Source organism: Cyprinus carpio, chromosome A23 (genome assembly GCF_018340385.1).
Source record: "Cyprinus carpio isolate SPL01 chromosome A23, ASM1834038v1, whole genome shotgun sequence".
NCBI lineage: Eukaryota > Metazoa > Chordata > Actinopteri > Cypriniformes > Cyprinidae > Cyprinus > Cyprinus carpio.
In genome coordinates, this window is record NC_056594.1 from 8,318,506 (window position 1) to 8,334,917 (window position 16,412).

At 36.1% G+C, this 16,412-nt stretch overlaps 1 long non-coding RNA gene across 1 annotated transcript in view; it reads right to left on the reverse strand.

Annotated features, from left to right (window-relative positions):
- Positions 1–16,412, reverse strand: part of LOC109096823 — a 30,881-nt gene that overhangs the window by 12,014 nt on the left and 2,455 nt on the right. Inside the window, exon 2 of the long non-coding RNA XR_006153300.1 lies at positions 8,221–8,331. This is a non-coding gene — a long non-coding RNA (uncharacterized LOC109096823). The remainder of the gene's footprint in view (positions 1–8,220; positions 8,332–16,412) is intronic.

Consider the following 16,412-nt stretch of genomic DNA (forward strand, 5'->3'; position numbering starts at 1 on the left):
GTGAATCTTTTGGAGAACCAGTTCATAAGAGTAATTTGTTTGCATATTTGTTTGACATTCTGCTCGTGCTGTTTGTTGTTGCGTGCAATATTCCATAAAAAAATAGCATTTTGATTTTTTTTTTTACTTTTCGTTGCACATTTTTATGTCTTGTCACATTTGCAGCCATTTTAGTCGCAGTCTGCCTAAAACAAATGACGTAATTGAGTCTCAAGGAGTTCTAATATCTAATAATCTTGAGAAAGTATTCTGTCAGCATTCCTTTTCATCTCAATTGGTACTGTTGTGAATAATTGATGGTTTAAGGTTTAAACCTTTTTAAATGCCTAAAAAGAAAATGAATGGGAAATATTCTATAGTTCCAAGTAGCTTAAAAAAAAGTAAGTAATCACTACACTGCTTGATGAGGATTTGATTGGATGATGTTCAGCAGTTTGCACTAAAATGCAATGCTGGCATGATTCCTCAAACAGGCAGAGACATGCACATGTAATTTACATACAAAACAAGTGAAAACACACACTCTCTGATATTTGAGACAGGAACCTCACTTTGCAATGAAAGTGGTACTCTTAATGCTGGCACTTATGGTGTGAGTCAGAACTGCCGCACCTTAGGGAGGAATTTGGTGTCCAATACAAGGAAGGTCAAAGGTTAAATGTATGAGGGCAAATGTCAGATAGCTATTTAATTGATGCAAAAAGCCCTAACACTGCTTCAGAGGAATTCCTTCTCAACCTATGTTCTCAGCCAATGGAGAGGTGTAATAGTGGAAATTCACTAAACTAAACTAAACTACACTACACTACACTACACTACACTACACTAAAACAAAATAAGTAATTGGTCAAGGCAATATCAGTCTTTCATTAGTATGAATAAGCCTAAAAATAGGTTCTGTCCAGCATTTGTGCAGAGTTTAACACACATAAAAGCGATGTCAGGCAAAATGAGCAATTAAAGCTCCAGATAAAGGTCCAGGGGGCCAAACTTGGAGCTCTGGTGAAGTGGATTTGGTTACAGATTCTCAAAAAGAGGTCAGCAAATCAGACTGGGTCTTAAGTAAAATATTAGAAAACTTCACATAAGAGAAGTGCATTCGCTAACTCTGATCTTGTTCTAACAAGCTCTGAAACTCAAGCTCCCAGTTGAACAAAGAGAACAAGTTTTCATAACTTCACTCACTGTATGCACACACACAAACACACACACACACACACACACACACACACACACACACACACACACACACACACACACACACACACACACACACACACACACACACACACACACACACAAACACACACACACACACACACTAATCTACGTCATCTTAAAGATTTGTAAGCTAAGAGTACAAGTACATTCTCTCTTAAATCATCAGATCACTGAAAAGCCAAAAACCTTGTGTGAAATAACAGCCACATAGTATTATCACAAACAAATAGTTTATTTGTTTGGTAGATATTTTTAATACCAGGAGCTCCAGTAGGTATCTGCTGGAGTTATGTTGTAGTTTGATGTCCTTGTAAGGAGATCCCACTTTAAATTTCGGCTCATTCTGTACAGTCACACGGGAAATGAAGACCTCAACTATAAAAAACATCAAGAGCACAATAATGCTTTGCATTGAACTTGTACACTGCCTATGGATTCAAATATTAAATATTTATGTACATATTAATTCAATATTAATTTAATTTTTAAATTACTTAATTATTTCTTTAAATATTTATTAGAACTTTTCCATATAGTGTGCCCATCATGATTGACCTCATAAATATGCAAATAAAACATTAATCCAGGGTTTCCACATTTACAGTACAAAATAGTGTAAAGGTTAACCCAGCATTGCGTTTACCCAGAGTTTACAGCGACAAGTTTCAAGTGTGAAGAGCCCTAAAGACAGAGAGATAAAGGGACAGGAGAGGAGAGGAAGTGTTGTAACTCTTCAGATGTTGTAAGTGGCACACGGCGGTTGAAATGTAATGAGTCAGCCGCCACCTCTTCCTCTTTCTAGACACTCACCTCTCACCAGATCAAACCGGATGTCCTGACAAACAGTGAGTCCACAACACCACAACTAATGCAGTGCTCATGCTAACATCCGTGCACAATCCCACATGCCCCCTTCATCAGATAACATGCACACCAACATCTTGGCTCAACACAGCTCAGTTAGTTAGCTATTTGCTCATCTAACACATCCGGTTTAATGTACAGTAGCATCAAGATGTTTACTTTGGGATTTACATTGAAACAAATTTCACTCAGAAATGGCTAGTGAACTTTACAAATCATTTTAAATAATACCAAGTAACACTGAATGAAATGTTACATTATGAAGTAAAAAGCCTACTTCTGTATTTTGCAAACCATACTCCAATAATCTTTATGTTTACAACTTACAAAAAAAAAAAAAAAAATACACTGTAATTCACTTATACTGTATATAATATTATAATACCCTTAAAAAAAATTCGGCAAGAAATGTTATTGTTTTTTAAGCAGGCTCTTAGGCTCATCATTTTATTTAATCAAAAATACAGTAAATACTTTAATATTGTGAAATATTATTGCAATTTAAAATAACTATTTTCTATTTTAATATATCATTTAAAAAGTAATTTATTCCTGTGATGTCACAGCTGAATTTTCAGCATCATTACCCCAGTCTTCAGTGTCACATGATCCTTCAGAAATCATTCTAATGAGTTGATTTGCTGCTCAAGAAACATTTTTTATTATTACCAATTTTGAAAACATCTGTGCTGGAAAACCATCATACATTTTTTTTTTCATGATTCTTTGATAAACAGAAACAAAATAACAGCATTTATCTAAAATCAAAGTCTCTTATAATTTATTATAAATGTCTTTGTGCCACCTCAAGAGCCGGTAGTAAAAAGCAGAAGCATCCTGTGCCCATGGTTGCAGTCTGTACCAGCTTCCTCTGTGAATCAATGCAACAGCCCCTTCTCCTTGCAGCTTATAGGAAATCAAAAGGTCATGACCCCTGATGAAAACAGGGCAAATGTGAACTGTAACTGTTACAGTTACAACAAGTCTAACTGGCGACTGATTAAAGAAATTGATTTTATTAAGTTAGAAAGTGCTCGATAAGACTACAGGGGCCTTTCACGGATCCACCATTTTTGAATAAGACTAAAAGTGTTTCAACTTGCTGCTGGGAAACTCCAATGGGAATTGAGAAACAGTGCTGTCAGCCTCTTTTCCCTCCAATAGTGGATGAACTCCTCACATGGCATCCCATGATCACTGAGACACTACGTGATTCTTGCGATCATTAACTGTACTAGTCCTGAAGCTTTCGGGTGTCTTATGTCTGGGCAAATATATGATATCAACATGTGAAAATAACTGAAATTCAATTTAACTGGTGACATTAGAAGTAAACCACTCCACATGTGTTAGTTTAAAGCAAAAACAAGGACTTTAGAAAAGCATTAGTGGTCTACGAAAGTAAGAGTTCAAAAAAGAAGGAGCTGCCACACAGAAACAATGAGAAAAGGAAGTGGTTTTATTGAAGAGCAACCACAGCAGAACAGCGCCCACCAATAACTGGCTATGTTTTGGTCTTAAATCACTGCAAACACACATTAAAGCCATTTAAAGCAACACAGAGCTGTATTTGTAGCTTCTCTTTCTTTCTGTCACATGACTAAAATATCACATTTGTTTGGTGGTTACAGCATGAAGCTGAACAGAAACGCACACACTGCAAATTCACCCAACTATCGACTGGGCAAACTTTGGTGACGTCAGTTCACTTTTCAGTATGAAACCAAATTTAAAAAGATTAACAGAGTAGCTTTAAAGGTTAGCTGCTAGCACACACATTACTACTAATAAAGATGTCATTGAATAGAATACAACAGAAGTTTTAACATGTGTTCATGCCATGTCGCAATTACTGTAATTATTAGATGACAACCTAGACGTTCCACCCTGAGCTGGAGTAATTAATAGACAAAACATTTATTGATAAACTTTTAAAGTTTATTCAGCTGTTTTAGTAGGACATTAGACATTAGTTACATCCAAATCTGTGCTAGCTACATTAACTTGTATAGTATGTCTTTTGTTTATTTTGAGATTAACCATTATTAAAGTGCCCCTATTATGCCATTTCAATTACTGCCTTTCATGCAATGTGTAATATACTGTAGCTGTCTGCAAAGTTATGAAGCTGATTCTCAAAAAAAGAATTGATTCTTAATCACCTAAACGAGTCATCAGGAATCTGAATCCCACTTCCGTGATGGCTACATGGCACTGGGTAACACTTTTGCATAATGCCCGTCTATGTTCTACATTGGTGGCCATAAACAACTGGACCCCACCCTCAAACAATGTAACAGATGCTGTGTCCTACGCTGTGAAAATAAATTCATTTTATTTTCAATTCCAAATGACGTGGCTCCAAAAAATCTGTGGTTGACGTTCATTTTTCAACGCTACCACAGCAGTAAAACTCCAATCTTTTGTTGTGTTCCCTTCATTTTATTGATGACTGTTTCTCTAATCTTGGGGAGTTCAACGTGCGATTCACAAAGCGCTTGCTCTTGAAAGATGGATCAGTGCCCAGTTTATTTGGACCAGATTGCTCCTCTAAAAACTCGACCTGTAAGTATGATTAATAATTGATGTTCATATTTTCCAACACGGAAGGGGGGGTCCAAAACAAATGCAATGAAATTAAATGTATATTATTAAATGTATAAAGTGTTTTTTGACCTTGTAAAACTGTTGTAGGAGACTTCCAAAACAACATTAGGAACCTTAAAAAAAATGTCATAACGGGGCACTTTAAGACATTAACAATAGTCAATTATTACCAAATTTAACAGAAATATTAGAAAATTAGAAAACTACTTAACTATATTTTTAATGTTGAATTCAGCGCAATTTGGAACATGTTGCAGCAGTCAGGGGGTACAGGTACAAGTCAAGGCTTTGAGGAAATTAGTTTACAAGTTCACAGCTTTATGTTGGTCAACATGGTGAATTCTCAGGTTTAAAGTTTAACTAACTTAAATCTGATGTGAAATCCATCTGGGAAATTGTTTCGCCTCATGTATCCAGCATCCCTCATGAGAAATTCCAGATCACACAGATTCCTGTTGAAATGGCTGCATTTCTCCTGTGGAATTTCGCTTTACAAATGTAAATGTGACCTCACCTTAAAGGGATACTCCATCCTAAAATGAAAATGTTGTTATTATTTACTTACCCCCATCTCATTCCAAACCTGTAAAAGCTTCATTCGTCAGCAGCACCACAAGGATATGTTTTTTGCTAATATTTACGCTTTGGTTTGAAAGCAAACAACACATCAGCACAGAGCGGCTGACACAGAAGAGTGTAAGCCGCCTGCGTACTGCTCAGATTTGCCAAAATGGCGCTACGCTGATTTGGAGAGACACAGAGGAGAGGAATTGTTGAATAAAGTCGTTATTTTTGTTGTACAAAAATTTTCATGTACAAAAAGTATTCTCGTTGCTTTATAACGTTACGGTTGAATCACTGATGGCAGATGGACTATTCTGAAGATGTCTTTCATACTTTCCTGGATCTTGACACTGTTATTTATTTGGCAGTCTATGGGACAGACTTAAGCCTCCCTGTTTTCATCCAAAATATCTTAAATTGTGTTCCGAAGATGAACGAAGCTTTTACGGGTTTGGAACGGCATGGGGGTAAGTGATTAATGACAAAATTTTCATTTTGGGATGGAGTAACCCTTTAAAACAGGAAATAATTCATTTCACAGTCTATAGCTTTGTTTATTTAACATTATATGCAACATAATTCAAAAGTCATTAATGGCTGTATTTACATAGTAATTAAGCCCACATTTGTCTTAAATCAATTATGATGGAGGTATGGTTTTTAAATTGTCATTAAATTGTGTTTCATGATTTCAATTAATTATACATGCTTTTGATTAATAAAACTGAAATTAGTCCAGAAAATTTCAAACTGAAAAAAAAAAAAAAAAAAACGGAATCCAGAAAAATGTATGTTGTAATGAAAAAAAAAAAAAAATGATTTTGAAAAAAATAACAAAATAAAAGGCATTTAGGGGAAAAAAACTAAACAGATTTCATAGGGCCCTATATCTAGCTGCAGGGGCTAACAGGGTCATGCTAACTAGCTAAACCTTGACCACATGATTCCAGTAAAAGAACTTCTCAGTATACAGTGTATACTGTGCAGTATTCAGTACACTAGCATTCTGTTCCAAACATAGCCCACAAAGTTCATGCAAGATCACTACAGCACACCAACACGTCGACCGTGAATCAATCCATGTAAGACTGGAACCCTTAGCTTTTTGGAAAGCAGCCCAGATCCACTAGGCTATACCACCTCCATCCCTTTTAAAAAAGACATAGCCGGTTGTTTTCTAAAAGGAGTATCAAAACCAACAAGCTTGAGAGCACTAGCACAGAGCACCCCCAACCTGGCATCAAGCGTGAGAAACTCAGGGATCTCCTGAGGGCAAGAAACTTAACCCAGCAGAGGGGGAGGGAGGGAGAGAGAGAATGTGCACTGATGTTCAGCTTTATATATAAATATATGAGTCAATCTTTAACCTATGGAGCTGGGAGGAGCTCTGCAGAAAGATATGCGACTAAATAAACTGCTGGAGATATGAGTAAGCTTCTCTGTGCCATTAAAGACAAGAGGAAAACTCCTTTAGAACACTCTCTCTCTCTCACACACACACACACACACACACACACAGAATGAATGTCTGTCTGCTTGTCTGTTTTTAGATCTAAATCTTGCTTTCCTCTAACTTTATCCAGATGCCATGGCAGACTGGCCATGAATCATGTGACTTATCACTCTCTCCCTCTGCTGACTTTCTGTCTCTCATGCTGTCTCAGCTTTCCAGCAGTCTTTGTCTCTTGATGAAGATCTCTGGATCTCTTGTTCTCTTCTGCTGTTCGTTGAGCACTGATAGACCGGGACTAGCCAAGGAAGTGTGTGAGTGTATGTGTGATTTGAGAAGTGACTGTCAAGAGCTTAAATTAAAATACAAACATGTCAAAATATGTCTTTAAGGATTTAATAATTATAATTAGCTTAATTTAGGCTCACTTAAAATAAGTTTATAGGAGGTTCTAATAAATTGGTGTGTGTTTCTGTGTGTGGAATAGGAAAGGAAAGGGGAAAATAAAAAAAAAAGATGAAAAAGGAGAGGATAGTAAAGCAGAGGAGACCAGATGGAATGAGAGGAGACGAGAAAAGATTAGGCGAGAGGTGAGGTGAAGAGAACAAAGTTAAGGAACCGAGAGGAAAGGAGACTTGAGCAAAAGAGGAGTTTGCACGCTGCAAACAACTCCAGCGACAATCAGAATTCTTCTCTCAAGTATTATACACAAAAAGCTTTGTCAGTTAAGAAAAGAAAATACAAATAATGCTAAACATCAGGAGGTTTGCTGATATATGGGTTTATCCAGGACCAGACGTAGTCTGCAGACATGTTTCACACTTCTTCAATGATTTTGTAGGGAAAATCTCTGGAATGGAGTTAAACTTGGTAAAGTGCAGCAGACTGAGCTGGAGGTGCTTCACTCTGGTATCTTTATCAAATTATGCAAAACATTTAAAAGGATAGTTCACCCAAAAATGAAAATTCTGTCATCATTTATTCTCCTTCACATTGCTTTCTTACGCAGAACATGAAATAAGACATTTTAAAGAATTTTGGTAACCAAATTTTGGTGACCTTTGACTTCCATTGTATTTTCTCAAAATATATTTTAAGTTCCACAGTTCATACAGGGTTGAAACGACATGAGAGCAAGGGGACTTTGTGAATTATGGACATTCCAATTCCACTCTAAAAGTAACGGTTCTTTATTGGTCTCTGTGTTTCTATAGTATCTATGAACTTTTAACATCCACTGAACATTTCATTTTCACAAAAGGTTCTTTATAATGGAAAAAGCCTCTTTAGATTATTAAAATGTTCTTCAAACTAAGAAAAAGGGTTCTTTTAAGAACTGTTCACTGAAAGGTTCTTTTTAAAAATGAAATTCCGTGTGGACCTGTTTTCATCAGTATCTTATCAGGACATCACAGGTACCAAAATGAACAAAGCACATCAAAACACTCTTCAATCCACTCACGCAAATAAACCACCACTAAAACAAACAGCAATGATAGAAAAGGGCCAGTTACCAGAATGTCCATCATGGCTTGGCGGAGGGCAGCCTACTAGTCTTAAAGTCCTCAATGATGTTAAATGCCTGGACACATGCATGTCATCCCCCCGCAGGCCGCGGACCTCTCCTTCACACACAAACACATACAGCACAGGCCGGAATGCATAGGAACACACAAACAGGACAACAGTAAGACACACACAGACACACAGATAGGGAGAGAGAACGGTGAGGGGAAAAAAGAAAAACAGACTTTATATTAGTAATATCAAGCAAAAATTCACAATTAAATCTTTGACTTTGTGTTTTATGAATTAGGCTAATTTAGTCAGGCTGGTATGTTAAGTTTAATCATCTACTAAAATTAGCATTTGGTAGCAGAATGTGAAATGTTAGGCTTTTTTTTAATTATTAAGGGAGAGATTAAAATAAAAACATTTTCAACTTAAAAAATTCAAGGCAAGCAAACACTCTGGATAGATGGCCAGTCCATCATAGGAATTTTATCATATAAATGCATAAATCATGTAAAAATCAGCTTACAAAACACTCAAACATACAAAAATGTTTCACATAATGTCCTAACCAAATATGATGCAATAATGCAACACGGTTAGACTTGCCTCCCATTGTTTCATATCCCTCCTCCACATTTACTATTGTGTGCTTCTGTATAATATTATTACAATCTGAAATAATTGTTTTCTATTTGAGTATGTTTTAAAATTTTATTCCTGTGATGCAAATCATTACTCCAGTCTTAAGAGTCACATTATCCTTCAGAAATCATTCTAATATGCTGATTTGATGCTCAAGAAACATTTCTTATTAATATGAGTGTTTAAAACAATTGTGCTGCTTAATATATCTGTGGAAACTGTCATTTTTTTCTAATATTATAAATGTTTTTACATTTATTCAATTTTTAACAATGCAATGTCTCCTTGCTGAATAAAAGTAATTTCTTAAAGAAAAAAAATAAAAATTAAGGACCCCAAACTTTTCAACAATACTGTAAAATAACTGTATATTAAATATGATTCATTGTGGAGATATTCATGAAACATATTCATTGTGGACAGACAAAGTACTTGCTTCTGGAATCTCATCTCATCATCTCACAGCTTTCCATAGCTTAATTTGACATACACAAAATAAGGGCTTGGAGTGTTCCCACATTTCCATGATTTTTTATTTACCTTTATGTGTAACTAACCCTAACCCTAAAGATGACTAGATGAGGAATGTTAAAAATCATATTATAGAGACTGCACTCACAAAGACTGAAGCAATACTGAGCATAATTAGAAAAAATACATAATGACAAAATACTTTTTTATGACTTTTCAATGGTTTTTTAATGATTCTATTCATCTCCATGACTTTTTTAGGACTGGAAATTAGACTTATTATTATTATTTTGAATTCCCTGGTATTTCCATGTTTTCCAGGTCCATGTGGATGCTGGGAATGAAGTACAGTCTGTTCAGTAGGTTGTATCTCAATGACATAGGTCACATCTGATTTTCACAACCAATGTTTTCTGGAGTTTCTATATTTGGAAACCTTTGGTAAAACGTATTTTCAATGTTTTGTTGGCTGTACACATTTTAAATTCACATCGAATCAAATATAGCACCCAATCCTCTGATCTATACTGTACAGAAAATATACAAATCACATGAAATCAAATCTACTCTGCTAAACATCAAAGTCTAGTATGTCTACGTTCTAATACATTTTGAGAACTTAACCACTATCGAGCATTACTAAATCACCATGCATCACTTGTCTATACATGTCTAAAATGTCAAACAAAGATCTGCTAAGATCCGGCAACAAATCAAGATTAAATCTGCCCCAGATGTTCACCCAGCTGGCATATGATCTTGAATATGACAGAACATAGCACTTTTATTAATATTTATCATATTTCATTAATATTCATGTTACTATTAATGCCTTTAATAGTGCTTCTGCAAAAACTACTGCTAATACCATTATAAGGAGGACAAATATAATGTTACTTCCCCAATATTCTCGTTAAAAAACAATGAACAGTTAATCTCACTACAGATCAGGTAGACTGATACTTACATGGCTGCAGGTTTTGTGGGGTAGATAAATATCTCTGGACTGTCAACTAACCTCTACTAGATCTTCTGGAGAGGGGTTTGTGACTACATAGGGAACTAAAGGCACTGCTGAGTCTGCTATGGTCAAAATCTCCTACTTCCCTTTTGACTCTGTGAAGGAGAGAGGAGGAAGGGGAGCTAAACATGAAAAGAGGAAACGGTCAACAGAAGACTGGGGAAGAAAAGCGAACATTGGCGAGGACATGTGTAAGAAAAAGCAGAGATGGAAGGCAAAATCATGAGCGCTCAAAGTAGGAGGCAGTGGTCTCTGTTAGCCAGCCTCTCTACACACACAATGTGATGCTTCAGTGATGTTTAATGAAATGGCATTTGGAAACTTGAAAAATGGCATAACCAAACTGGTTTTCAGTAGCAAACCGTTAAGAATTGTTTGGCCTAAAATAAATATTCTGTCTTCATTTATGTAATTCCAAACCTGTATGACTTTCTTTACTCTGTGGAACATAAAAATATATATTTTGAAGACTGTGCTGGTTGCTCTTTTCCATGCATTTACATAGAATGGAGAAGAATAGAGCTTTCAAGTTTCAAAAACAACTCAAACGCACCATAAATATTTAAATCAAAAGTGGTTCTTACGACTCGTGAATCTATTGTGTGAGACATGCAATTGAATAGTCAGAGGAACAGACTGAAGTTATCATTATTTGAGATAATCAACATTTTAATCTTCCCACTGGTGTTCATGTGAGAATCACTGCTACTGAAGTGAGTTGAATTCTAACAGAATCTGTCAATTTCATAAATGAACCATTCAGACTGATTTTGTAAACAGAATCGACTGATTTACCTGAAATGATCCTACTTTTAAAGTTGTTGTTTTTGTTTTGTTTTTTTTAGTAACAACTTAAATTTCAACCTGTTTTTCACACAGTGGAATCATATGACTTCAGAAGGCTGGGAGTATTACAAAAGATTTGTACCTACCACTTTTTGACACTTTTTTGCAACCTTTTTCTGAAGCTTGTAAGAAGTCTGTTTATTGTAATTGCATAGAAAACAGTGATCAGTATGAAGTCATACAGTTTTAGAAAGACCTGAGGTGGGTGAGTAAATAATTTTCCAAGACATGATAGATTGGAATGTAAAAATGTGAAAGTAAATTATTTTGTAAATTTAGTGTAAAGTGAGAAACAGAAACAGGAAGTACACAGGAAAGAGGCAGACAGAAAGAGTGAAAAAAAATGAGGATTGTGAAAGAGAGAAAAGACAAGAGGAGGAAAGAGTAGTGTGGTGAAAGAAAGAGAAAGAGAGACAGAGAGAGAAATGTCTACACCTACAGAATGAAAAAGTGACTCGTGGTTCCTCCTTAAAATCATTTTTTCTTACAACGACGCCACGCTAATCTGTTGGGGACCTGCACTCCAGACTTTCCAATCAGACCAAAACACAAAATCCCACAAAACAAAAACGGCGAAATAAACTCTTGCTCACACAGGCTGTTTATGTGTACACTTGAACAAGTTCTAAACTGAAGGGTCACGTCCCAAAAAATTAATTCTCTGTCAGCCTGATCAAGTTTAAATAGAATTTTTATTTTTATTTTTTCTGAACTGGGGTCTCGGACAGCATTGATTTGCCACATCTCCTTTTGAAACGTGTCCCACTGGGCAAATGATGTTCAAAAGACCTGAATTTGACATCAGACATTGATGCCAAAAGACAGGTCAAATATCCAAATCAAACTGATGTCAGAAACTTGATATCCATTCCACATCCACACACTTATGTCCTTTCTAATTCCCATTCAATGATAAGGCTTTCTCTGCTGTTTAACACCACAGCTGTAAATGGCGCTATGCTAGTAGTGACAGTCTGCTGCAAAAGCATTGACAATCATAAAACAAACCGTAACCTTGTGTCCAGCTCATGTTCTGTCACTCTCAGGTGGGTGCATGTCATGTAATGTTAAACAAGTTATGTAGGGTAACTTTTAACTCTTTAACTTTTAACAACTTTGTGCTGTGACTATTTCTGGTAGTTTTTGTGTATGCATGTCGGTACCACGTGGTAGGAAAAAAAATACATTTACCACTGTAGCATGCATGCAACACAGTTTGGCAAGTGCATGACACACAATCACTTGTTTGTGTGTGTGGTTAATCCATGGCACGCCACTATTTCACTTGGTAGTTGTACTCCATTTTTGCAGTTAAAACTCGTTTCTCGGCTACACTGTCCATATATCTAGAGCCCTGTGATTTCTGCGATGCAGACAACACAGAAGCAACTGTGGAATCCAGGCATAAAACCACAATTCATTGTATAATGCAGAATGTCACCGAATTTGGCCAATTTTGAATTAATAAACAATCAGGAAGTAGCGCTGCACAGCTAGTCAAATTCAGATCGTGATTTGGACTAACGTCAGTAATTATTCATCTGTTGTTCTGCAGTCTTTGTTCCCAATCAGAAAAGGTGCATTTCTTTTTAAATTTACATTTACATTACTGATTTCAAGTTAGTTGAATAAAAGTTTTCTTTCATTGCGTTGCTTTTGTGTCATTATTTTGGCGGTCGAAAGAACAGCAGTGTGTGGATGTCAAATGGACGTGAGGTTTTTGATGTCAGTTTGATTTGCATTTATGACCTGTTTTTTGACACCAATGTTTGATGTCAGTATCTTTTCAACACAAAGGTGCCCTCTTGGTTAAATCCAATTAAACTTGATGGTATCTTGTCCCACGTTCATCTTTCACTTGCTATAGTCAAATTTTTGAGTCACAAGTTGCTTGACATGACCTCATTATTGAAAACATTGAACAAAACTATGCATGATGCCTGTCTTTATCAGGGATGGGTCCTGATTCAACTAGGCATGGGCCGATTACCGGTTTCAACGTATACCGCGATTTGAAAATGTCACGGTTTCAAAACCACTAATATTTTCCGTTATACTGTTCCTGCGGTATGCGCTGTTTTCCATGTCTCCTCAAAGACTGAAATAGTAGGAATCTGGGCTGAGTGCAGTGTAGAGAGTAACACTGACCCCTCCTCCTCCTGCGAACGGTCAGTCACGTGTGTGTAGGATGGCCGAACTTAAGGAGGTACACTTCACATTCAGCGTTCCTTTCCGTCTTGCGCAGAGCCCTCTTGATGACGAAAATAACATAATGCCGACGGTGCGCGGATGGCTGAAATATAGTTTGGCCTTTATGCGATCGGCAACCGGCTATTTTTTGCCTTATTGCAACTCTCTGTTCTGGACTTGCACAGTGTCATTTATGTGATAATATGAAGTCTGTTAACGCCCATTAACACAGACCAAAGACGCTGAAGACGGACGCACAGAGAAAAATACTGTAGCAGGCAGATCACTCACTGTTCATGATGCACAAACTATTGAAAGAAAATCCTCAATATTGATTTGGAGGTTTATATGGATGTATTTCTGAGGGAAGTTGACTATCTCCTGAAAAGTTTATGTGGTATAATTTCACAAAGCTTGTCAGAACATTCTGTTTTTGCTTCAAATTGGGTTATTAAATCAAATTATGTGTATGATTATTATTATATAACTAAATTATATGAAATGATATAAATGATATGTATATGATTTATATAACTAAAATTAAGTAACTATAATTACAGATTTAGGTTAAATAAAGATGTCAGTCTTTAATTTTTTTCTTTTTAGGAAACAAATCAAAGAAAAAAAATTAACTAATTCTACTGTTTCTAATGTTCTGTATGTTGCTCAAAAAAAATATATATTGTGTCCAGCGGGAAAAAAAATATATATATATTTTTTTTACCCAGTCATTTAAAAACAACACATTTCAGAGCTGTAACAACAATACCGTGATACTGTGAAACCGTGATAGTTTTGGTTAAGGTTATCATACCGTCAAAACCTCTTACCGGCCCATGCCTAGATTCAACTCCTGATTTAAATTCTGTTGAACTATTCGAATGTTTGCTTCACAGATGACCTTTTGGCTTCTCTGCAAAATGATGTCACTTTCCCAACATCCAGTTTTACCCCAGCATATTATGTGAATACAATGCCTCTATTAATTATTTTGACAAGCAAGATGTTCATGTCAAGGCTTGGTTTTGCCAAGCAATGATACCGGCATTGTGTTTCATCATGAAACAAGCAGCATCATGAAAAACAATCTTGGTTGTTCCCGGACAGCATTTGTCCCTTTAACAATGTTCTGACAATTTAACAACCCAATCCTCCCCTTTTTATCTTTATTGATCAATAACCAGTTTTACACGTAAAGCTTGTCAAAAATACCAAACACTTTTACTATACCCAAGTAATTAATCATTTAACTGACATATGTATCAAATAAAAAAATGCATCTAACAGTCTCTCTAGAAGCCAAAAAAATAATGGTGATTCGTGTGCAATTTGAAACTATAACACACTGGCACACCCGTTATTCACAAAGTTCAACACATCAGAAGAGTCATTCATTGATGAATCGACTACACTGGCCAGAGCGCTCTGTATGTTTGTTTTTGCATTCAGCAAAGATAATAGAAAGATGTGTTCACTATCTTTTTATCTTATTGTTCTTCTAAGCAACACATTTTATCATATTTGAATTCAAAATCAACACAAAGAAACGCAAAAAGAAAATATGCTCAGGTCATGACTGAAATACACAGATTTTCATCCAATCAAATGTTCTCTAGAATGAGAATGTCCCACCCCCTAATACTACCTGCAAAATAAATAAATACATAAATAACAGTTTCAGGTCTCTGATTAAGCAATAAGCTATAGCAATTGCAACTCACAAAAGCTACAGTAACAATGTCAGCTGTTTAGCTGCTTTAGCTTCTTGTATATAATGTAAAAATGGCTCATTTGCCATTTGCAATGGCAGCTCCGTTTTGTTTTAAAAGGAGCTGTGTTTGCTAAACAGTGTTCTGATTGAATTAGGGCTTCAGAGAGGACGACTGGCCCCTTATGAACCCTACACAACCCTGAAGGCCTTGAATAAGGGAATCATTTATTCAGGATTCTGCTCCAGTGACTGGTCACATTGCTTTTCTATTTTCTCTGGTTTTGTTCATTCAGGAACTGCTGTTGAATAATGCCTATACAGCAGACAGAATGAGTTTTTTTTTTTTCTTCTTTTTCTTGCAATAGGATGTGGTTTAAGATATCTATCTCTGCAAACCTTACTGAAACTCATAGTTTTTTTTTTTTTTTTTTTTTTTTTTTTTTTTTTTTGCAAAAACAATGCACATTTGTAGATAATTAAACTCTGTCTTTAAAGGTCAGTAACTGTAAAATTTTACTAAACCAACAGATGTCTAACAATATTTGGACATGTATTTTCAATCCAGAGATAAACTAAATACCAAAGAACTCAATATGTACTTGTGTGTAAACAGAAACAGAGCATGAGTTCCTGTAAATAAAAATGAGACAGAAGCACTACCCCCATTGAAAAGAAAAGTGCAACAATCCCATGAAATCAAACTTTAGTTTAGTGGCTTTCACTCTATGCCTATAAACACTCGAGCCATATACGTGCACTTTTAAATCAAGAAAACATGTCTTTCTATTTACAGTAGTTGTTCTTTGGGCTGCATGCAAAGCCAAACATACTACATGACCAGAGCAGTCTGATTCAAATCTTATGATAGGGTGACCAAACGTGACATTTTCCCAAGACACGTCCTGGCCAGGATTTCTATATTGCCTAAAATATCCAGGTTTTCTGTTTTCATACTTAATGAAGGTAATGATCGGTTGACCAATAACACGCAGACATTGTACGTAATCGACCAGTCGTGGTGTGTGAGAAGGTGGGATCTACAGAGAACGGTCAAAATGATGCAAAAACGTGTACATATTAGTGTTGGACTTGAAGCAGCACTGAGCATACCGACCGGTGTATGACATCAAAGTACCGTGAGAGTGATTCAAAAGCACAAGAAGTTGTCTGCTTTCTAGAGCTCTCATGGTACTTTGTTTTACAACAATTGGTCTGCGCAGCGCAAACAAAGCCAAAACGTGGATATTTTAGGCAATATACAAATCCTGGCCAGGACGTATCCTGGGTAAATGGCACGTTTGGTCACGTTT